The sequence below is a fragment of the Mesoplodon bidens genome, assembly GCF_964165515.1.
Source record: "Mesoplodon bidens genome assembly, chromosome: 7".
NCBI classification, from domain to species: domain Eukaryota; kingdom Metazoa; phylum Chordata; class Mammalia; order Artiodactyla; family Ziphiidae; genus Mesoplodon; species Mesoplodon bidens.
The window spans coordinates 41,311,782-41,335,782 of NC_138164.1; the positions used below are offsets into that span (position 1 = coordinate 41,311,782).

General features: G+C 39.0%; 2 pseudogenes across 2 annotated transcripts in view; one reads left to right on the plus strand and one right to left on the minus strand.

Moving 5' to 3' along the window:
• The window catches only part of LOC308620770 (centrosomal protein of 78 kDa-like), a 1,829,729-nt pseudogene that overhangs the window by 19,905 nt on the left and 1,785,823 nt on the right, over window positions 1-24,001 (plus strand). The gene's annotated exons all lie outside the window — the stretch shown is intronic.
• LOC308620083 (centrosomal protein of 78 kDa-like) lies at window positions 1,866-18,581 on the minus strand (annotated as a pseudogene). Its single transcript has 6 exons — window positions 18,485-18,581; window positions 16,942-17,072; window positions 7,468-7,545; window positions 5,839-6,005; window positions 4,604-4,775; window positions 1,866-3,695 (listed from the first exon to the last, which is right to left on the minus strand). The product of its transcript is annotated as a centrosomal protein of 78 kDa-like (transcript).

A 24,001-nucleotide genomic window follows, 5' to 3' on the forward strand; every position in this document is an offset into this window, starting at 1 on the left:
GTGATGCCCCTGGTACAGCTGCCTCTATCATCGGTTAGGGCTGTGTGGGGAACTCTTGGATGTATGTTTAGGGCATAGGATGGTTTGGGGTAATAGTAAAGCTGTGTAGAGACTGTGTATGTGTGATCTGGGGAGAGATGAGGGGCATGAGTGCCTTTGTGAGTGTACGGTTGGTGTAGCATGGTGTGGCTGAGTGGTGGGCTGCTTCTGGGTGTTTTGAGGCTATGTGTGCAGGCATTTGAGAAGAGGTAGGGGTGTGCATTTTAATGCTTTGTGTGTTGGATCCGTGTGTATTCAGAGTGCAGGGGTTATACACATGCTCATCCTGTAGGGTAAGAGTCCAGGGAGTGTATTTTTGATGTGGAGGAATTTGCAGAGATTGGGGTTGTCAGTGTAAATTGGGGCTGCTAGCTGTGTGTGTATAATCAGGGGGTATGACAGAGGCGGTTTAAGCTTTGAGGATGGCTGTGTACCATACGCCTGCTGTGACGATCCAGAATGAACATTAGCCTACAGCAGCCCCGAGAAGCTGTACAGTAAAGAAACCTGATTAACTTTACTTAAGCCAGGTTCTCCCTTCTGCCGGCCTATAAACCTTTCAGTAGGGACAGGAGAGGAGGTGGCAGCGTGAAAATCCCACTTGAAAATATAAAGCACTGCTCCTCAGAAGAGTGGGGCATAATTATCTCCAGGCTTCTTCAGATTCCTCATCCATACTGACGTCAGTGGTCTAAAATGCCACCTGAACTTGTCCTTTCCATTCTTAGCTATTTTCTGAGGAAACCAGCTCCACGCACATGGATGCTTAAGACCTGCTCTCCTCCTCCTCGCTGCCTCCTTTAGGGGCACTTGCCGCTGCCTGGGGACACTGCACTGATCCTCCAGAGCCTGTGCCTGTGGCTCTGTAACACACCCCTCGCACACTCAAGGCTCTGGACTTCCGCTGTCCACTCTGCCTTGAGTATCCTTGCCTTTCACCGGCTGACTCACCAGTTTCTCACGAGTCCTTTAAGACTTAGCTTAGGGACTGCCCCTTTTGATGACTTTTATTTGCCTCACAGCTCCCCCTCTTCTTCCACAAACACTGACTAAACGCCCTGAATATGCCCATCACAGCAGGTCACGTGCAGGATGAGACATCTGCTGTGCGTCTTCCCCTCTCACTCCACTGCTAAAGGGCCAACACTACATCTTGCTCATTGTTTCACTCCTCTAACACTCAACCCATGACTAATGAACTAACTAGTACTGTAGTAGCCCTCTTAGTAACAATCAGGCAGGACCTTCTACAAGAAATCTGACACTCCAGCTTTTCTCTGATCTCACCTTTCACTCTGATTGAACTAAAGACTTATCTGTACATGTTTTACGAGGGAGACATAATTTAATCCAGAGATGTCATCACATACTCTTACATACTCTGCCATTTAAAAATTCTGCTCACGATGGGGGAAGGAGACAGGTGTGCTTTCTGACAGCCCCACTGTTTTCGCACTTCTAGTGGTCACTGGCTTCTCTCAGTGCCTTCCTTAAACCCTTCTTCTCTTAACAAGGAAACAGGATAACAAAGTAATTAAGAGCCTGGTTACAGCCTATGTGTGAACAGAAACATAACCAAGGACATAGAGAATAGACTGGCGGTTGCCAAGGAGGAGTGGGTGGGAGAGGGTTGGATTGGGAGTTTGGGATTAGCAGATGCAAACTGGTGTATATACAGGATGGATAAACAAAAAGGTCCTACGTGGGACTTCCCTGGTGGCGCAGTGGTTAAGAATACGCCTGCCAATGCAGGGGACATGGGTTCAAGCCCTGGTCCGGGAAGATCCCACATGCCAGAGAGCAACTAAGCTGGATGTCACAACTACTGAAGTCCAGGCACCTAGAGCCCGTGCTCTGCAACAAGAGAAGCCACCACAATGAGAAGCATGTGCACCTCAACTAGAGGAAGCCCGCGTGCAGCAACAAAGGCCAAACACAGCCAAAAATACATACATACATACATACATTTATTTTTAAAAAGTGCATGTATTTAAAAAAAAACCAAAAAGGTCCTACTGTAGAGCACAGGGAACTATATCCTATATCCTGTGATAAACCGTAATGGAAAAGAATATGAAAAAGAATGTACATAAATGTGTAACTGGGTCACTTTCCTGTACAGCAGTAATTAACACAACACTGTAATTCAAGTGTATGTCAATAAAAAATAAAATTTAAAAAAATTGCTAGAAAAATAGTCACATAAGGGGAACTTCCCTGGTGGTCCAGTGGTTAAGACTTTGCCTTCCAATGGAGGGGGTGAGGGTTCAATCCCTCGTCGGGGAGCTAAGATCCCACATGCCTTGAGGCCAAAAAACCAAAATATAAAACAGAAGCAATACTGTAACAAATGCAATAAACACTTTAAAAATGGTTGACAGCATAAAAAATCTTTAAAGAAAAAATTCACATAAATCAGAAACAAATGAAAGATAATAAAGTCCATACATTAAAAAAAAAAAAAAGAGCATGGGTTCGGGTCACATTGCAACTTCCCACTTACTTATAGCTGTGTAATTCTGGGCAACTCACATAATGTCTCCTCAGACTGTTCATCTATAAAATGGGGATGGTAAGAGTTCCCTACCTCAGAGCGTTGCTGTAATCCATAAACACGGTTAAGTGCCTTGGTAAATGTTTGAGGCTCTCTGGTTATTATGAATTAAAATATGTCAATGGCTTCTGGCCGTGTGATTTATAATAGTTTGATGTTTAACCAAATGGTAAAACTATTCCATTTATTATTCCCATCTCTTTTTAACCCTTAGCCTGCTTTGTTGTTTATGTTTTCTCCCACCACAGAGTGCTAGTTCCAGGAGAGTAAAGGCTTTATTTTGTTCACTGCTGAAAGCAACAGCACCCAGAAAAGTACTGTACATATGAAGCCCTCAGTAAACACTAGCTGAATGAATGGTGCAAAGTGTTACAAGGAAAAGTACACCCAAACTTTCATTATAATAAAAAAGTATAGATAAAAAAATCTTTCTCTAATGGCTTCCAGTCAAGTAACTGAAAACACCATATGCTATAATAAAAACATAAGTAATTTATGAAAATTTGAAGGCAAAAACATAATTTTAAAAGATTTAGACCTACGTTAGGTGTGATAGAGTATGGATGCTTTCTTGAAATTCACAATCAGATCCAAGAGTATCACTTTCAGACTGTTCTAGTAGACTGAGTTTACTTTTAGTTGTCTTTGATGACACAGTCACTATTCTACTCTCTTTCTTAACAGAAATGTGTTTTCTCGAAGACTCACTTTTAATTGGTTTATTAACCAAAGAATTATTTTGCCCAATTCCTTTGCTTTTCTGCTTTACAGGTGAGTCAGAGCAGGAATGCAGGTCCTTCCCAGGTTGTTTCTTAGCAGAGTAGTTTTTGGTCTATTCACCTGCTTTGCTCATTTTCTCTGAAGAAGACCTGCTATTTCTAGATAATTCCTCTTCTTTTCTTTGACTTCCAGTTCCAGAAATGACGTCTGCTGAAGGAGAATATGTTCTAGCAATGAAATCTTCAAAAGACTCCTGCCGCTGCTCTGTGACTGGGACCCCCAGGTTGTCTTTGGAAGTTTCTAAGGCCTCCTGAGTAGACGCTGGGACACGGAAGGAGTCGAGAGGCAAAGGAATCCTAGCATCACCTGTAATTTTCGGGAAGTGGAGGGGAAGACAAAAGACAAGACAAAAATACAGTGATGAACAAAGCCAACCATTAAAAAGTAGAGTTCAAAACTTCAATGTTACTCTGTAATCTTATTATTAACACAGTCAATTGATTAATCAGAAGATTTCAGAGCCAGTTTTTTTTGTAATTATATCTTGCCAAGTGATTCTCAGCTTAACCTAGCTATATCCAAGGCTATGTCCGCTACGTTTTCAGACTTTGGTGATTGGGGTAGTTATTACCCATTTCCTTTCCCTCACTAAAAATAAAACCCTATTCTGTAGGATAATTAATGTCTTTTCTATCCTCCAGGCACATGTAAACCGTATATAGTTTGTGACCAGGCTGTGTTCTCAAGCTGTCAGTTCCCAAGACCACTCTGAGATGGGCTGATGGGGGCTCCAAGTGAGGCTGGAGGAAAAGCTGACAGGTTTTCCCCTCCCATTCCCATAACCAGGTGATTCACTCTAATATGTTACCTATTAGCTATGTCTGGACTACTTATTTTAAAAATTATATCAGTATGTGTACCTTCATTAGTGTTCCTTCATTGTAAGCTGACTGCATACAAATAGAAACCTAGATAAAATATGAACAGAACAGACATTTATACAATTTAAAATCTGGAATATTTTCTCTAATGTCTTCTTTCTTCATTAAGGATAGTTTGCTTTAACTCATAAATTTTCTCAAGAACTTCCAGTCTCCTTATTTACAAAAGTACAGTATCATGAAATGGGCCCACATTTACTAATCTCAGATTTCGAAAGGATTCCAGAGTCTTCTAGCTCCCGGGCATGTGAACTATTAGAGACTGATCGTTATTGTTTTCTCGCTGACTTGGTCATTTCCTTTTTGCTAATCACTCTTAGAATCATTAAGTGCTGTTCTGTCCATTTACTTGGCTATTTTGCATTTGTTATGGGGCACCCTGTTTTGATTCTGATTTTCCTTCTTCAAGTGCCTTCTTTTCTTCTTTAGGTGGACTACTAACAGGAGAATTCATCTGGGGACGACCTAGTAAATGAAAATCTGACTGATCTATACCAGCCATTGTGGCCAACTGCCCAAGCCTAGACGAGAGGAGGAAAGGAGAAAAGACAAAGGTTATTATAATCACAGAAGAGCAGTTTAGACTTCCCCAGACTTACAATCATGAAATACTTCTAAAATCTTTTTTTTTTTTTTTTTTTTTTTTTTTTTGCGGTACACGGTCCTCTCACTCCTGTGGCCTCTCCCATTGCGGAGCACAGGCTCCGGACGCGCAGGCTCAGCGGCCATGGCTCACGGGCCCAGCCGCTCCGCGCCATGCGGGATCCTCCCAGACCTGGGCACAAACCATAGCCCCTGCATCGGCAGGCGGACTCTCAACCAGCCCGCCACCAGGGAAGCCCTACTTCTAAAATCTTAAAAGCTAACATCCTACTCCAGACTACAAGCCTCTCTCTCCCCCAAATCCTCAGCCATTTCCAGATTCATCCTCTAGGAGACATCCCACTGTCTCACTAGAAGCTTCAATATGTTCCATGCACCCTGTCCACTGCCTGTCACACCTCCATTCCTACACTTCTTTACCACCTTTCCTCCAGTTTCCAAGAATGTGTTTGTTCCTTCCTTCCCAACACCAACACCAATTCATTCACTGACAAAACACCACTCCATCAACTATCAATCTCCACTTCCCTCTTTCAGCAAAATTGCTCCCGGTTGAGAACCACTGACCTATATCTCCCCTGCAGATTAATAATCATTTTTATGTCTAAGGCAAAGATAACTTTAATTCAAACTTATCAAACAAGCAAAAGAAGTGAAAGATAGGAAAATTCTTATGCATTCCCGACTATTTTCAATGAAAACTGCCTTTAATTTAGTCTTTACAAAACAACTATACCTACTAATTACTCTGTCTACAGGTTACTCTTTTATAATGGGCTCCCCACTCTACCAAAGCAGGCTTCCCTATTTGCATTTCTTAAAAAATTTAATTCCTCATTTTAAAATGTCAACTATATTACCTATAATTACACTAAATTTGGCTAAATATAGCCACGTAAGTGATGAAAATTGCTCCAGTTCCTCAGCAAACTACCATTAGAGTCGCAAAGAGAAGAATGCCATGAAGAGAAATGAACTAACCCAGCATCTTTAAGGAGAACCAGGAAAGCATGGAACTTCTGAAAAGAATTCTCAGTGCTGCCCCAAACACCTTCATCATCCAGGATCATGCTTGTCAATGAGTGGGCATGAAGGGCTTCAGACAAAGAGAAAGTTGTGTTTCTTAACTGGGCATTTTCATGTTCCAGCTATACAAGAAGACTGAAAACTTCTGACATGATTTTTTCTCATTGTCATCAAAAGTAGTCTTGCCTTGGGCTTCCCTGGTGGCGCAGTGGTTGCGAGTCCGCCTGCCGATGCAGGGGACACGGGTTCGTGCCCCACTCTGGGAAGATCCCACATGCTGCGTAGCGGCTGGGCCCGTGAGCCATGGCCGCTGAGCCTGTGCGTCCGGAGTCTGTGCTCCGCAACGGGAGAGGCCACAACAGTAAGAGGCTCACATACCGCAAAAAAAAACCCAAAAAACAACAAACAAAGAAAAAGTAGTCTTGCCTAGTTTCAAGGAACAAAACTAAAACACTCAAAATGTAATTATTTTATAATTAATGTAACCCTCCGCCAGTAAAGACAGAGACCATATCACATAATAACCAAAGCCCACAGGCACCCAACAAAGTTTCCTATATAACACTTAGGTGGTATATAAATAAACCCAAGTTACCGTTTTATTAATGATCTTTCACAAAAGATCACATTTCTAACTGGTTCAATTCATAATGGAGCCTCATTCCACATTAGAAAATGACCTGCTTTAAGTTTCCCTTAAATTAGAAAGTGAATTATAGAATCTGATTTGAACAAAACATATTACAACTCTGATGAATGTTAAGAATTAACTTTAGTGAGTAAAATATCTAATGCTTACGTTTAAAAGTCCTAAATCATACCCAACCCAATTTATTAAATGTACGATCACCAATATTTTCTTTGGCTTCTTGAACATATTCACCCCCGTGCACTCTTCCCCTTCCGCTCAGCATCTACGCACTTAAAACCCCCTGTAAGCTCAACTCTCGTATTTCTCAGAAAGGCCATTAATGTTCATGATGCCCCTTTTGCCTTACATGAGCAGGTACTCAACATTTATTGAATGAGTGTCTGCCAATCCACTGGATGCACTTTTAAAAATTCCTCCCTACACTCACCCTGTGATAAATTATATTTAGATAGAACTTTTTAGATTATGCCCTGCTTTCATGCACATTACCTAATGTAATTCTCATAGTATATATTTTTATCTTTCATTGCATTCTTAGAAGTTTTCCAATATCTTAAATTTATTTAAATGATTCACTTTCCTAATTCATTGCCAGGAGAGTCTCATCATGTCTTTTATGTTACTGTATATACAATACATGCACAGAAAGTGCCTTCTTGAATCAAAGAATCATGAACAGGAAATAAGCTAATGTCATATAAAAGCACACACACACACACACATACACAAAACCAGATTTTCACATCTTTAAAAACATGCTTTCTGGAATATAGATCATATGATCACTAAATACCAGTAAATGCAAAAGTCCATATGATACCACCGATTTGCAACATATTACAGTTTTAAAGCTTACAAAATATGTGTATATGGCTTAAAATCAAATCAAAATAAAACCAAAACACTCTCAAAAGCAGATGAAACGTGTTTACCTCACTGACTCGTCTATCAGCCTTCAGTCTTATTACTCTTTCCTCCTTTAACTGCTTTAGGCACTCCTCCAGGGTTTCCTAAACAAACAGAGTCAATATTATAAGTAATTCATAGTATAATATCCAAAAGCCTTTCCAGCTATTGGTCTCATCAGGATTTAGGGGCAGAGCCAGAAGTGAACTCAGATTTTAGTCTGCTACTGGTCATATTATACCATGCCAGTGAAATGAATGATCAAAATCTATCAAATTTGCAAAGATTTATTTAAATTCCACTCTTTCCAACATAAATTTGTGGCAGCCCACCATAAAAGGCATATGCATATAACATAGTAAGTCAGAAATAAGAAGTTACGACCAAGAAAGAAAAATTCTATTTTTATTTGTGGGTCTCTTTATAGCAGGAAGTCCTATTAACGAACCTGCTTAGCATACCTGAATTGCATAATTGCAGATTCAAAAGCATGTTTTAAAAAAGTAATCACTTTTAAAGCAATTTACAGTCAAGCACTGTTCCTGGAGTTCCCTGGGTATTAAATAATCGAATCATCAAAACCCTAAGAGGGGGCTTCCCTACTGGCACAGTGGTTAAGAATCCGCCTGCCAGTGCAGGGGACACGGGTTCGAGCCCTAGTCCAGGAAGAACCCACATGCCGCAGAGCAACTAAGCCTGTGCGTCACGACTACCGAGCCTACGCTCTAGAACCCACGTGCCACAACTCCTGAAGCCTGCGCGCCTAGAGCCTGTGCTCCGCAATAAGAGAAGCCACCGCACCGCAACGAAGAGTAGCCCCCCGCTCGACGCAACTGGAGAAAGCTGGCGAGCAGCAACGAAGACCCAACGCGGCCAAAAATAAATTTATAAAACAAAAAACCCTACGAGGAAAGAACGATCACTAACTCCATGTTATTTTACAGATGAGGGAAACAGAGGCAGAGAAGTAGAGTAAGTAGAGCAGCACAGCCAAGGTCACACCACTAAGTAGCAGAGCCACACTGTGGACTCAGGAAGCTGGCTGCCATTCCTGCTCACGGCGGTGGTAGTCTTCCCTTCACCAAGGTCACTGAAATAAAATGAACACTGATAAACTATCTTAGGAGTTTTAGGAACTAAGACACTTCGGTCCTTGAAGTGGGGACACTGCTTGCAATAGGCAGAATTCTGACAGAGCCTCCAAGATGACCACTTACTGAAGTACACAAACCTTCCACTTATCCAATCAAACTCTAAATGTAGGTGCTGTAGTGAAGGGATTTTGCACATGGAATTAAGGTTCAAAATCAGTTGATCTTTTAAGATAGGGAGATTACTTTAGGTGGATGTGGCCTACTCAGGCACCCCACGAAAAGGACCTGAACTCTTCCTGAATTGAAGTACAAAATGGACAAGAGGGAGACTCTCCATTGCTGGCTCTGAAGAAGTCCAATGCTGCGGCAGAGAAGGCAAGCGAGAGGCCTCTAGGAGCTGAAACTCTCCCCCGACTGACAGCCAGCAAGGAAATGGGGACCTCTGTCCTGCAACTCCAGAATCTGAATTATGCCAACAAGCCGGAAGAAGCCTGTAGGCATTCTTTCCCAGAGCCTCTGGACGCTAACACAGCCAGACTGACATCTTGATTTCAGCTCTGTGGCCCACACAAACTATGGTGAACATCCAACGTTTGGGGCTCAATATCTTACACTTAAATTTCACGTGCTTTAACACTCTCAGGAGGGAACCCACATGTTCCTGTGTGTATCTGAGCAGGAAGCCCAGTCACGCTGTGCCTGGACTTCTGACCTACAGAACTCTGAGCTAGTCAAATAGGTATCGTTTTCAGTCAGTAAGAGTGTAGTAAAAGAATTAATATTCTACTCAACCTCCAGGTTCGTGAACAAAATAAATGATTGTCATTGTTTTAGGCCACTGTTTTGGGGTGGTTTCTTATGCAGTGATAAACAATCATAATACCTATACTTATGAAAACAGTAAGGTATATTTATACATGTTAACTGCTTTGAACAATCACTTAAAGAATGAGGAACTCTATTACCTGCCATCATTGGGAGAGGAGCTGGTATCACTTTCTGGAGAGTAGCTTTTGGTACCTAACAACAATCCTACATCAGGAGTTTACCCTAAGGAAATCAAAGATGTGGGCAAAGATTTATCTACCAACATGATGTCATAAGATTGTTGATAACCAAACCCTAGAAGAAAGCTAAGAGCCTCCGAATTGGGACTGGTTTAAATAAAAACAGCTCATCGTCTGAAGGAATGCTCTATGAAGCCACTAAGAATGACAAGAGGTCTCAACCAGAGTTCATGAATGGGCTTCAGGAGTGCTACATTCAAAATATATCTGTGCGTTTTTCCTGGGAGATGATGCATAAGCTTAATCAAATTCTCTGATGTAGAAGAGTAGTTAGTGACATGGCAAAATATTTCTGATACTTTTTTAAGACAAAAGAACAGATTAGGTGTGTGTACATGCAGAGGTGGCTTTTATTTCCTTCAAGAAGTTATTCATTGTTTTCAAACATTTGCTCAATGAACATATATTTTTATATTCAGAACATGTTTAAAAAATTGACAGTCTAAGAACTTCAAATTCTTTAATGTTTCATTACTAAAGCCAGTCAAGTTTTCAATGGGGAAAAAGGGGAAAAAATTGCAAAATTCCTCTACTTTTAATATAATGGTTTAGTCAATCTTCTAAAACTGATTTCAAAGAAATTCTAAACAAATAAACAAAAAAACAAAAAACCCTCAGCACGGTCAGAGGAAGGTAGACTAAAATTCCTGACTGGTTCTAAATAGCACATCAAAGTGCAATTACATGCAACAGTTTCTCCCTCTAATGGAGGGAATTAGAACACAGTGTTCAATTTTTGTGAAAAAGTGTACCCTCCTCCTACAAAATATTCAGAATTCATGTCCCTTACATGGAAATATGGAACCAAAAAAGTTAGAAAGTAAAATTGCTTGATATTCTATTACTTAAGTAAGACTAATGATAAGGCTTTGGAATAATTTTCCTTCCTTCCATCTGCTCTCCATTCCACCCTTCTGTACACCGGCTAGGGTGATTTTTCTGGGGCAAAGCTCCCATCATATTGGATATCAAATTTTATGTTCAACTTTTCTCCATTTAACATTGAAATCAATCATTTCTCATATAATCAGGGGATTCATAACCTTGATTTTTTTGTGCGGGCTACAAAATATTCCACTGAGTGGGTTTACTGGTTAACCATTTTACAGATTTAAATTCTTTCCAACTTTTCAGTATTATCAGACAAAATAACCGTTTTTATGCATGAAGGCTTTTTTCCATATTGAGAATAACATTCTTACAATAAATCCATAAAAATGAGTTTGAGATCAAAGCAAATGAACATTTTTTTTTTTTAATTTTTATTTTTTTCGTTTTTTTTTTTTTTTTTTAACCCCACATTTGTTTATTTATTTATTTTTGGCTGTGTTGGGTCTTCGTTTCTGTGCGAGGGCTTTCTCTAGTTGTGGCAAGCAGGGGCCACTCTTCATCGCAGTGCGCGGGCCTCTCACTATCACGGCCTCTCGTTGCGCAGCACAGACTCCAGACGCGCAGGCTCCGTAGTAGTGGCTCATGGGCCTAGTTGCTCTGCGGCATGTGGGATCCTCCCAGACCAGGGCTCGAACCCGTGTCCCCTGCATTAGCAGGCAGATTCTCAACCACTGCGCCATCAGGGAAGCCCGCAAATGAACATTTTTAAGGCTCTGAGGTACCTATCTCCAGACTTCTTTCCAAAAGATTTCTGAGATTTTACACTGCCATCAGCGATGTATCACTTGGTATATAACCTCTACTATAACTGTTGGCTTACTTCCTCACTTAGAGTGCAAGTTATTTGAAGATGGGGGTGTATTTTATTAAGTGTTTATCCCCAGCACCTGTGCCTAGCACAACGTAGACGGTCAATAAATAATTGCTTAATAAGGAAAATCCCTGCCACACACGTACATATAAGATGTACGTGTGTGAAAGACAGACTGTGTGTTTTTCTCTAACTGGATAGATGAAAACTTGTCATCTTCTTTAATGTGCAATTTTTTTGCTTATAATTAGTCATTAAATTTCTCTTTTAGATTATATTGTAAATATTCAGATTCTCTGAGGCAAATGGGCCTGGCACTACCCATTAGCTACATAACCTTGGACAAGTTGTATAACTCTAGGCCTCAACTTCCTCATCTATAAAATGGAGATAAGCTCCCATATTACAGAGCTCTTGTGAGAATTACATGAGTTAAAACACATATAAAATTAGAAGAGTGCTTGGTACATAGAATATGTGCAATTAATGCTGAATGAATGAACATGCGAATGCAAACAGTAGTGAAGGGCTTCAAATGAAACGGTCTCATCCCACTCCCACATCCAGCACTCAAGAAGCGACCGATTCTTTATGCAGTTTTTAATTGTAAAATACGATATGTGTACTGAGAAGTGCACAGAACAAAACTGTCAATGTGACAAAGAAAAAGAGAATACTTACATAAGCACTACTCGAAGCTGAAAGTATTGATACTTGTCAGCATCGCAAAAACCCCCCATATCCTTTTCTCATCACAAGCTCCTTCCCTCTTCCCGGTTAAACACCAACCTCATTTCTTGACAGTCATTTCCTTTAACCTGCATGCATCCCTAACAAAAGAGTTTAGTTGTGTCAACATCTAACTTTATGTACAGGATCATAGTATATGAAGTCTTTTCTATCTTATTTCTTTCTCTCAACGTTGGTTTAAAAAATTCATCCACATTGCTGCCTGTAGCTCTAGTTCATTCAATTTTATTGCTGGATAGTTTTCCCACTGTACAAATACACATCATTTATTTAATTTTTGACTCTTAATGGACATTTGGTTTGTTTTCAGTTTGTGCTAATGCAAATCATGGACAGGAATCCTGCTGTACCCGTTATTCTGGTGCATTTACACAGGGCGGGGGTGAGGGCTGCTGGCTCACAGGCTATTTATATACCTTCAGTTGATGGAGAGTGCTAAATGCTTTCCAAAGTAGTTGTGTCGATTTATACTCCAGTATAAACAGGGTAGAAGATTCCCATAGTACTTCAGGTCTACAATACCTGATACTACCAGACTTTTTATTTATGTATTTGTCAATCTGATTGACATGTAGTTTCCTTGGTTTTGACTCACTTTTCACTTATTACTTCATGAAGTCGTACACTTTTCTGTGTTTACTGGCTGTATGGATTTCCTTTTTTATGAGGTTTACGTCAAATATTGTTATTTTTTATTATTTTATTATTATTATTTACTTTTGGCTGTATTGGGTCTTCGTTGCTGCGTGCAGGTTTTCTCTAGTTGCGGCGAGCGGGGGCTACTCTTCATTGCGGTGGCTTCTCTTGTTATAAAGCACAGGATCTAGGCGCGCAGGCTTCAGTAGTTGTGGCACGTGGGCTCAGTAGTTGTGGCTCACGGGCTCTAGAGCACAGGCTCCGTAGTTCTGGTGCACGGGCTTCGCTGCTCCGTGGCATGTGGGATCTTCCCGGACCAGGGCTCGAACCCGTGTCCCCTGCCTTGGCAGGCAGTTTCTTAACCACTGCGCCATCAGGGAGGTCCAACTATTGTTATTTTGAATTCTTCTCCATGTCCAAGTAATACTCTTACATGACTATTTTCTCACTAAATTGGAGGCGTTATCAGTTCACTTTCTAACTTACTAATAAGTAAGGGTTTAGTTCCTCTACACTCTTTCCTATGTCCACACTGCTCAGTAAAGTTATGTCATCATGAGTTATTCCACTGCTCATGATCTCTTTGACTTGTAGTCATATACTTAAAAACCTACATTGTTGATCAACTAGAAGCTCTCTCAACGTCACGCTTTGTAAAATGAGGACATTCTTACCATCTTCCCTTTTTTCTACCTCCTGTCTACCTTCCAAACCCAGCTGTTACGTTGTCAAAGTTGAAATTTATATTCTGTTCTATGTGCAGTTAAGTCTTCTGTTACTTGAGAGTCAGTACGGAGTAAGGTTTAAGAGAACAGGCAGAGAGCCTAAACTCAAAGCCTCGATCCAACCTTAAATTAGGTACAGCCTGGGCAAGTTCCTTCCCTGACTTAGCTTCCTGCTCTCAAAAGTGGGAATGATATTAGCACCAACCTCATAAGGCTATTCAGAGGATTAAATGAGTTAATATATGCAAAAACACTTAGAGCCTAATATATGCTAAGTACATACTAGTACACAATACATTTCAGTACATACCAAGTTAATACTAATACATACTAAGTATAGTTTACTTTAGTTATTTGTGATTACATGCAAGTTGGCAATAAAAGCTGCAAACCAAGACAGTATTGCCATTATTACAATGAAATTAATATTGCCCACTGCAGATGTACTGTGTCTCTGTGTATAGACTATACCTCGTTCCATACTGTGCCAGTGTCACTGCCCTTGTGCAGGGTGACCACATACCCCAAGCCGCCTTGGGCTGTTCCAGTTTATACCTGTTGTCCTGATGTTACAGCATTAGAATGCCTCCTTACACTATTGAAGTGTAAGGAGTTTGGACAAGTTCCGGTTTGGACAACAAATTAGATAGGTGGTCATTACCCCTGTGTGTCACTGAAAAGGGGGACATCTATAGTGTCAAGTTGAAGTGGATTCTTCCCTTCCTCACCAATAGTAGGTTAAAAATCAACCATAGTTCAGTGTGCTTCAGCTTTATGTCCGTATAGCCTTTTCTCCTCTGGAGTTCAAGTTCCTTCTCCTCTTCCTCTCCATCCTCCCTTCCAACAGTGCCTAACACCTAGTAAGTACGATATGCCTCAAGGTGTTTCTAAGCTCTCAATCACACAATCAATAGAAGCCTCTCCACTCTAGACTAGCTGCAATCTGCACTGAATCCCCTATTACCTTCCTTCTTGGTTTATTGCCTCATTTTGCTGGATTATGTCTATAAATAGCTTAAGGTGTAGCACAGGAGGTCAATTTTTCAAATTTCTTTGGGTACAAAATATCTTCTTCAGCCTCCACTTATGACTGATAGTTTGGCTGGATACAAACCCCTAGGGTGAAAATTATGTGCCTGAAAAACTTTGGAGGTATCTTTCTAATGCCTTCCAGGATCCATGGTGCTCATGACAAGTATGATAAAGTCAGATTGTAACCTTTTTTTTTAGGTGACCAGTATTTTTCTCTCTGGAATGGATGTATCCTCTCAGTATTTTATTCTATTTTAATTTATTTTTTAAGTATTTGAAAGTTTCACAATGAAGGGTGCCTAGGTATGAGTCTATTCTTACTCATCTTGCATAACTATTTTCAATCTGAGGCCTGATGTCTACTTTCAGCTGTGGGGAATTTTGTTGCCCTTTGACAGCTTCCCTCCATTTTTTTTCTGGGTCTGGACTTTCTAATAGTAACATGTGGGATCTCCCAGATGCAGCCTCTCTAACATATTTCTATCACATTTTCCATTGTGTCTTTCTTTTTTATATACTGAGAAATTTTTTAAATTCCTACTGAATTTATTTCAGCAACCATATTTTCATTTCCAGGAGACCTCTCTTGCTTTCTGACCATTCTCCTTTTCATTAATACCCTAGTCTTATTTTATAGTTGCTAGCTCTTTTTAAACCTCTCTCAGGATGCTAATTAGGGTTTTTTCTTAAATTATTCTGTGCCCTAAATTGTCCCTGGTCCTACTAGGATATGTTTGCACTCTTTCCCCCTCTCTCATGTTGTAAGCTTTACTCAACTAACAGGCAAATGACACTTATTTTCTATTTAAGAATGAGCGCAGAAAGCTCCCTGAAGTCAACGATTGATTGGCTTCTTATGCAGGAAGAAGCGGGGAGTAACTGTAACAGGATCTCCCCCAAAAACAGTTTTCTAGGGTGTAAAAACTCACAGTAGCTGCCCCAGTTCTCGCCAGTTTCACTGTCTTCAAAATGAAATCATCTCATTTCAGGAGGGTTAGGGCGGGGCAGGGAGTCCACTCCTCCAAACACATCCCTTCAATGAGCTCCCCTATTGGTCACACTTTTAACTAACTCCACCCTCTCTCCTACATGCGCACCTGAGCATGGGGCTACTTTTTCAGGTGGGGTCAGAATCCTCCTCAGTTGCACGTGGTCCCTGTGCATATTCTAGGTGATGCTTTTCCTCTGTTCTACTGCTTCAGTTTCACACTCTTCCACCTGTCTTCTTTCAAAACTATGTTGAAATCTCTTGATAGTTGTGTGCATATATACTTAAACACTTTGATACCATCATTGTAGTGTCTTGTCAAAACAGAGAAGAGCTAAAAGGGTTCTCAGTGCATTCTGAATCTGCTATTCTGTGGTCCCAGTGTTTAAACTTCTTGGACTTCCCCACTGTCTATTACTGCTTTTACAAATACAATCTCATGGTCTATTCGTGAAGGAAATGAATACACCACATCTAAAATAACAAGGAATGCGGGTTAGATGCTCTAGGGTCTAGTCATACTCTGCCATTTACTAATAAACCACTTACGTTCTACAAATTGTAGGTGCGCATTTATAAAACGAAAGGGAGTAACTCTACATGAACTATAGATTTCTCCTACTCTAACATTTCATAATTTTCTAAGTTCTTTTCTTAAAATTTCTCTATATTATCATTAATTTTAATTAAAAAATAAAAATCTAACTTTCTCTTTTGAAAATCAAAGAGTAGTTCCCGTAGTCCTACAATAATGGGATAATTAGTTCTGAAACCTGTCAAGTGTCATGTTTCATACGAAGAGAAAATCATATTAAATAATTTTAAAAAATTAAACATGGACTTTGTAGCACAAAGACAAGGTCCCCCCCAAATGGTGTTCCTTTATTTACTAGAAATGTTCAGCTCTGCATTAAAGTTGAAATAAAATAAATATATTAATTTTGAGGTGCAAAAATTTCTTATAAAAATCAATTTTTCTTTTCTGTCCATACAAACAAAAGTATGGAATGACATTAGAGGTCAGGTTTATTTGGCAATAGAATGTAGCTTCTTGATATTTTTGATTTTAGGAAAGGAGAATATCAACATCAAAACTTTTTTCAACTTTACTTTTATTTAAAATGAGGCCATATTTTCCTCTTATAAAAAGAGAGTTCAACTAGAACTGTCTATTTTCTCATCTGTAAAACAAGAGCATTGAATCAGCTGACTGTATTCATTCAGAACTCAATTTCCTTATCTTATGATCACTAAGCTTCTCCCTAAATCTAAAATACTAAGCTTCTAAGCAAAGGAAAATATATTACTAACGACATGTTTTGATTTTAGTTTCTTAGAGTTCAAATGTCCACCATTCACCTTGGTCTAAGCTTAAGGAACCATTCAAGGGGATACAACGCAGATGGGAGGAGAAAACAGAACCCTCACACAAGCTGTGCTGTGTTGCAATCAGCCTTCCGTTTGAAAAATAATCTTCTCTAGAGCTTTAAAGTGATAACTTTGTACCTGCAATGCTTCTTGTTTCAAACGGATTTTCTCTGGCTCTTCCTGAACACGTTCTGAGGAATCATCGACCTCTTCGATTTCTGAGGAGGAAGGACTCTCTACTGTCACAGTCACAGGAAATTCTGATGGACCTGAGTGTCACAAGAAGAAGATAGGAAACCACAGAGTTGTTACACTAAAGTGCAAAGAAAGAAGACAAGATTGTATAAAAGACAACACAAGCCAGATACCAAATATCCAAATATTAGAGGACATTTAACAAAAGTGATCTGAGGTATCATTATTTATAAATGTCTCTCACTGCTCTTTAGTGTAAAACAGGCAATGACTAAGTAAAAGTACAGTAACTTATTTTTGCTATGTTACTGTACAGACCTCTGTTGTACGTGGTTAGGATTAGTAATGGGAATTGCCCATATTATTTTATTACGTTTCTTTCACAGAAGCCAAGTGAAGATCCAAGGTAAACATTTTTTCTCAGATCAACTTTATACTGCAAATGAAAAATTTATTCTTCACCATCAGACAAAAACAGTCTGGAAGAAAATGTAGTTTTTCAGAGGAAAATACATCAGTAAAGGGACTGATGAATAATCAGGAAGTCAACATATCTAAGCTGTGAATAATAGACATTAGAATTTAAAAAAATAAATCACATACACATACACAACTAAAACTGACCCATCAAAAATTTCATCTTCTCACCACCCTTAAGCCAAAACTAGGGCAACAATTCTCCCAGCAAGCTTCACTGCCACTGCAATGTTGTTCAATAGGACATTTCCAAACATTTAAAAACTGACCTGGCCACAACCCCATAAAAGTCTACAGATCATAAAGAACTGTGCTGGGATTATAAACCACGCAGAAGACAAGTCACTAGGACATCATTTTGACAACAAGCAGCAAACCCTGCAGCACAGGAAAACCCTAACAGGAGAACGAGGTGCACACCCCTCTCTCTGGGAATGCAAGGCCAGGACTGACACCCAAGATGCTCTTCTCTCAACCTCAGCAGTGGTGCCTTTCACAGAGCAACTATGCAGTCTCCCAAGACCACTGGGAAGGAGAGTCTGATACTGACAGTATTCGCTTGCCACGAGGCCATAAGCGAGGGAATGTGTGTGGCCTTGGTGAGAGAGCAGAGGTTTAGGAGATGTTGCTTTATATTGGCTTTCAGATCAGGAATTTGTACATATAGCCCGCAAACAACGTTTCTTGAAAACATGCGAATATTCTTGAGTATGACAGCTCCATGTGAGGGGTCAGAAATGGCAGTCAAGTTCGTTTCACTGGGTAACAGCTGATTTGCGGACTGGAAAACAGGCTTCCTTGTTTACAGACATAACCATAAGGCTGCCAGTTGTGTGCCAAATCCACACAACTACACAGTTGCATTGGGAGAGCGACCAAACATGTTTTACATGGATTTATTTCAGAGAGGGAAATGCTTCATGTAAGGCTCTGTCAGTTTAAAAAGCAAGAAGAATGACCATCCACCTTTCCCAATTCAAGCCCTATATATCATAAATATGATAGCTACACACCACCAACTGATTACATACATCACGAGCTTTGATGAATGGAAAGCCCCTAAAAAGATAGCAACAAAACGAACTTAGATCTTCAGGTAAATACATCACCAGTTAAACCCAGTTAATACAACTATTTAGTAGTATGAACAGTATCCATACAGAATTGTGTATAAAAGTAAATAAGCTCAAAACAAGGACCTGGAGGGCTCTGCTACGGAGAAAACACAACAGAATTCAGCCTACTGGCTTGGTAATAACTCTCTGAACTGCTGAGAGGCCCCTTCAGCTCCTATGTTCAGGATGGTTGAGATTTCAGTCTCTCTTCTTTAAATGGTGATATTAATCGTTCTCTAATTTACCCCCCTGTGTGAGGAGGATGGACCTGTGATTAAGTGTCTCAGGAAGAAGACAGGAAACCACAGAGCTGTGAAACTCAAGTGCAAACACTGGAGATTCAACACTAGTTTATACAACAGCAATTCACATTACCATTTGCAAAAAAGTAGTCGGTTGTCCAGTGGGGATTAGAAACATCCATTTAACATGAGCAACTGAACAGATATTTTACACAGGAACTACTTCAAGTACTATTTAAAATCAATTCTCTTTGTTTTCTTAAGCAATTGTTAATCCCCAATTTCCTGATTACTACCAAGTAAGTCACCTGAAGATCATCTAGAGCCATCTATTTCACTTAGCAAGCCTAAAGCTATAATTCAACCATTTTATTTACTGTTCTGTGACAAAATTACTATGAACAGCTATCCCCTGGATAAGAAATCAGGTAATGCTAGTTTGACTCACTAAATCTGATTTACTGAGTTAATAAGCCAGTTGATTCAGAATAGGTCTAATGCATATTTTTCATCCATTCTGCATTAAACTATTTCCCATGCCTAAAATGTCATTTTTCCCATTCGTACGTATCCAAATTCTTACTTCTGTGCTGTAGGGCTTCGCTCAACTACACCTGCCTTTAATCAAACTTTCCTCACATGCACAATTGGTGATCATTTTAGTCTCCTCAAGACTCCCACGGAGTTATCTCTGTTGTGACACTTGAGAAACAACTTGAAACTCCCAATTACTTTTAATTTTTCTTCCTTAGAGGGCTTATTAGGCAGAAGCCATGTGTGAGTTACCTTTTTTCCTCTACACAAAGCACCAGAGACCACCCACATAATACAAGTTCCAAAATAAAGAACTCTAAATGACTGAAAAAGACAGGGAATGCAAACAGGTTACCTGTTGCTTTTTGCACTTTCTGCAGGACACAATGGCCGGAAACCAGACACTCCAGGTGGTAGCGCTTCAGGAGGGTAACATTCTTTACCAGCAGGGTGTTTCCTTCCTTTACTTACAGGCTTCTTTGCTGCCAAAAGACTACGTTTGACAAAGCATGAAAACAAGGAATCAAGATGCACCAAAGGTCTACACAGCAACTGTCACATGTGCACACGTCGAAAGGAATCAAAAAGGCACTTGACAATGATGCCAAGCCCATTACAAAGAGGATCGGTTTTGTACAAAGGTTTTCCATAAGCCAGCATTTTAAAAAAATATAATTCTCTACAGTAACAAGTTATTTTAACTAAAACAAAAGTATTGAGATGTGCAGAAATGCAAAAATAAAGTTTAAATAAAGATCCCAAAGTATGATACATTTTATGTATCATGCAGAAACACTCAAGTTTCCTGAATCGTAGAACACCTTTGGCATTTCTGAGTCTCAAGGACACAGGAACACAGATATACCCATGACTTCTGCCAAACAGAATCTTCAGAAGTAGACCAAAAGTTAAATTTAAGATGAATTTTTCTATGTAAAAACAATACAAGTTATAAGGCTGCAAGTTGCTGAGGGGTAGGTGAGTCAATTTTACCCTCCTATAAGCCTGTCAACCTTCACTGCTCCTTTGATTTCATATAGAAAACACAAAAAAAAACAAATGAAACCCACCGGATGAAAGAGTGAAATGTGGAGACTTACCCTATATTTCAGTAGTAAAGAGGCAAGTATCTTTATAGGAAACATTTGGTTGCAGAAACTAGACCTACGTGTTAATATTTTACTTAGAACAAGCCATATATTAAAATTCACATTTAAATATTTAATTTGAATTTACTGAAAACAAACATCATAGGTTAAAATGGTTATATTTATCCTTCAAAGCTACTGTATTTTATGTTATTTTATTTATTTATTTTAATAGATCTTGATTGGAGTATAATTGCTTCACAATTCTGTTAGTTTCTGTTACACAACAAAGCGAATCAGCCATATGCATAAACATGTCCCCATATCCCACCCTCTTGAGCCTCCCTCCCACCCTCCCTATCCCACCCCTCTAGGTCATCGCAAAGCACCAAGCTGATCTCCCTGTGCTATGCTGCTGCTTTCTACTATATTTTAGCAGCATTAGGATGCAGGGTAAAATGGAGTGTATGTGGTAATATAGGACAAATATTTCATAGAGTGTAGCTTATTGATAATCACCACACGATCCTGTGTGATTTACATGCCTCTTAAAAATATATAGGAGCTCAGTTCATTTTGTGCTATTTTATTGTGTTTTTTAACTTCATTGCCATCAAAAAAAATGTTTGTATGCATATGGTTTGTATGTGTATACCGTTCCTTTACTTTCAGAAACTAATGCAAATACATTTGTATTAAAATTTTTTTAATTACACTTTTCTTGTTAGGAGATTAAAAAATTTCTAATAAAAGTTCCCATCTTTTATTAGGCATATATAAGTACAATATAAATGTGACACAATTCACACCATTATTTCACTCCTATACTCACCTGGATCTAGGTATATACCCAGATACTGATTTGGCTTACCTCTATGTCTCCAAATAACTGAGGCAAATACAAAAAAAAGTCCAAGAAATAAAATTCCTCTTAAAAGAGCTCAATGAGCTTGTATGCTTCAGTTACATTTCCACTTTGTTTAATCATGCTAACTAAAAAAAAAAATTTAACTGTTCTCATTCCATGATGCCCTATTATTCTGTACTAATTTTACAGAATTCCTAATATGTTTTACATATACATGTTTTATTTATATATCTTTCCATTTCTAATATCATAGCAAAAGTCAATGTAGCTATTTTAAGAATGCTTTACATATGATATAAATTTTTAATAATAATATCTAATGAGTGTGATATCACAAATCTTAACTTCTTTGAATGTACTATTTGATTATTAAAATATCACTCTCTTGAAATAACAATGGGCAGACGATCATAAGCTTTTTTTTGACTTCATAAACACTCTTAACAACTTATTTAATATACTATTGCCCAAGCAAGTTGATTAATAGAGAATCAAAAACATACAACTTTAAGTAGAAAAAAAAAAAAGCTGTATTTATGAAGATGTTTACAATAGTTTATTTGAGGTTATTTCCAATTTTTCACCAATTTAAAAAATTGACCTACTCAATGAAACCTTGTGAATGCAATGGTAAAAAGTATAACTATGAATCACAGAATTTAAATTTAGTATGAAAAGATAAGAATGGCAAATTATATTGAAGCTATGTGGAATTATGTTTATAGACAGCAGGAAAGAGAAAATAAAAATGTAAATATTGCTTGATAGGATAATGGGATTAGAGGTGGTCTTTTAAATTTTTCATTTTTATGCTAATACAATACCTTTATAAAACCCAAAAACCTTCAAACAACATATTTTTTAAAAATTGTGGTAAACTACACAAAACAGAAAATTTATAATTTTAACCATTTTAAAGTGGACCGTTCAGTGATATGAAGTCAACAAAGTTTTAAAACTTTTAGAGGGCACCTGAATAAAAGATGTGTTGTCCACTGGTGATTTTAATGTATCTGGTATATAACTAAAGTCACCACAAAACTCTTTCTGGGAAATTGGCAGATCATAAACATAAAAAATTTATTTTGCTTTTTATTAAACCTTATTGTTTTGCTGTTTCAAAATTCAAATTTACTCACAAGAAAGAGTCAGTTTCATGTTAGATTTGGTTTCACAAATGCTGCTCCTACTATTCATTCTTATCACCAAAAAAAAAAGACTATTTGTGACTAATGATAATATGTTACAGAAAATAAAAAGTTAAAAGGTTTTCAATCTGCATATCTGGGAACCTAAATTAAAGCATCACACAACATTTTCAAAAACAGAAAAGCCATTTGATTTGACTAAAATCTTAGTTTTAAGATAGCAGAAAGTACCTTGATAATTTTCTTTTAAGAAAGAAAGAAAACCAAGCCATTAAAGAGAAATTCTTCCGAAAGAACTGAAACATGTTATATACCCCTGACTTGGCACTCCTTCCATCTGGAGAACTTTTTTGGTAACTGTTTTCATCACAGAATGATCTAAAGTAAAATGAATTCAAATTAGAGTAATTATTTTCCAATGAGTGGCTATTTCCATTTAAAACCCAAAGCCAACTAATTATTGCTTTACCCATACATTTAAATATGAAATCTACATTATATAATTATACACTTATTTCCCCCTTTGTGTATTCTAATTTCGTCCTCAGAAACCTAAGATGCCATCTTGCAGACTGCCCACAGTGGCTACTATTTTGGCAGCAGCAAAGGTCAACTTGAAACATTTTGCATCTAAAGTGGCTTTGGATACCTTTGGATACAAAGTACAGTCTGAGCACCGTCCAGACACTTAGATACCTAAAGAGCATCTAAGATATCAAACCAGGGCATCCAAGATAACAAACCAAGTCCTGATATTCCCTCAAAAGCTGCTCCTCCCATCAGCCCCCTTCTTCTAAGTGATACTACCCAGTTGCACACATAATCATCAACGACTTGTCTCCTTGTTACTATTTCCTTCATACCTCACATCTATCTGCAGGTCTTGAGAGCTACACCCTCAAAACACAACCTGAATTCAACCACTTTTCACTTGCTGCAAACTTCCAACCTAACCTAGGCCATAAACATCTCTTATTTGGAGCACTGTGATAGTCTCCTAACTGGTCTCCCTGTTCCTCTTCTTTTTTTTTTTTTTTTTTTTTTTTGCGGTACACGGGCCTCTCACTGTTGTGGCCTCTCCCGTTGCGGAGCACAGGCTCCGGACACGCAGGCTCAGCGGCCATGGCTCACGGGCCCAGTCGCTCCGCGGCATGTAGGATCTTTCTGGACCGGGGCACGAACCCGCGTCCCCTGCATCGGCAGGTGGATTCTCAACCGCTGCGCCACCAGGGAAGCCCCCTATTCCTCTTCTTTATCCTCCCAAGTCCCTTCTCTATACCAGGTCACCTTATTCAGATACGATTTGGATCATGCCTTTTTCCAGTTCAAACCCCTCTACTCATTTAGAATAATCCACATCTTTACTCTGGCCTTCAAGACTTTACAAGAGCAGACCCCTGGCTAGCTCCTTGACCTCATGTCATACCACACTCTTCTTCACCCGGTACTCTGCCCAGATTGGCCTCCTTGCTTTTCCTTAAATACTCCACCCACCTACATGCCTACATAGTCATTGCCTCCTTGTCCTGGA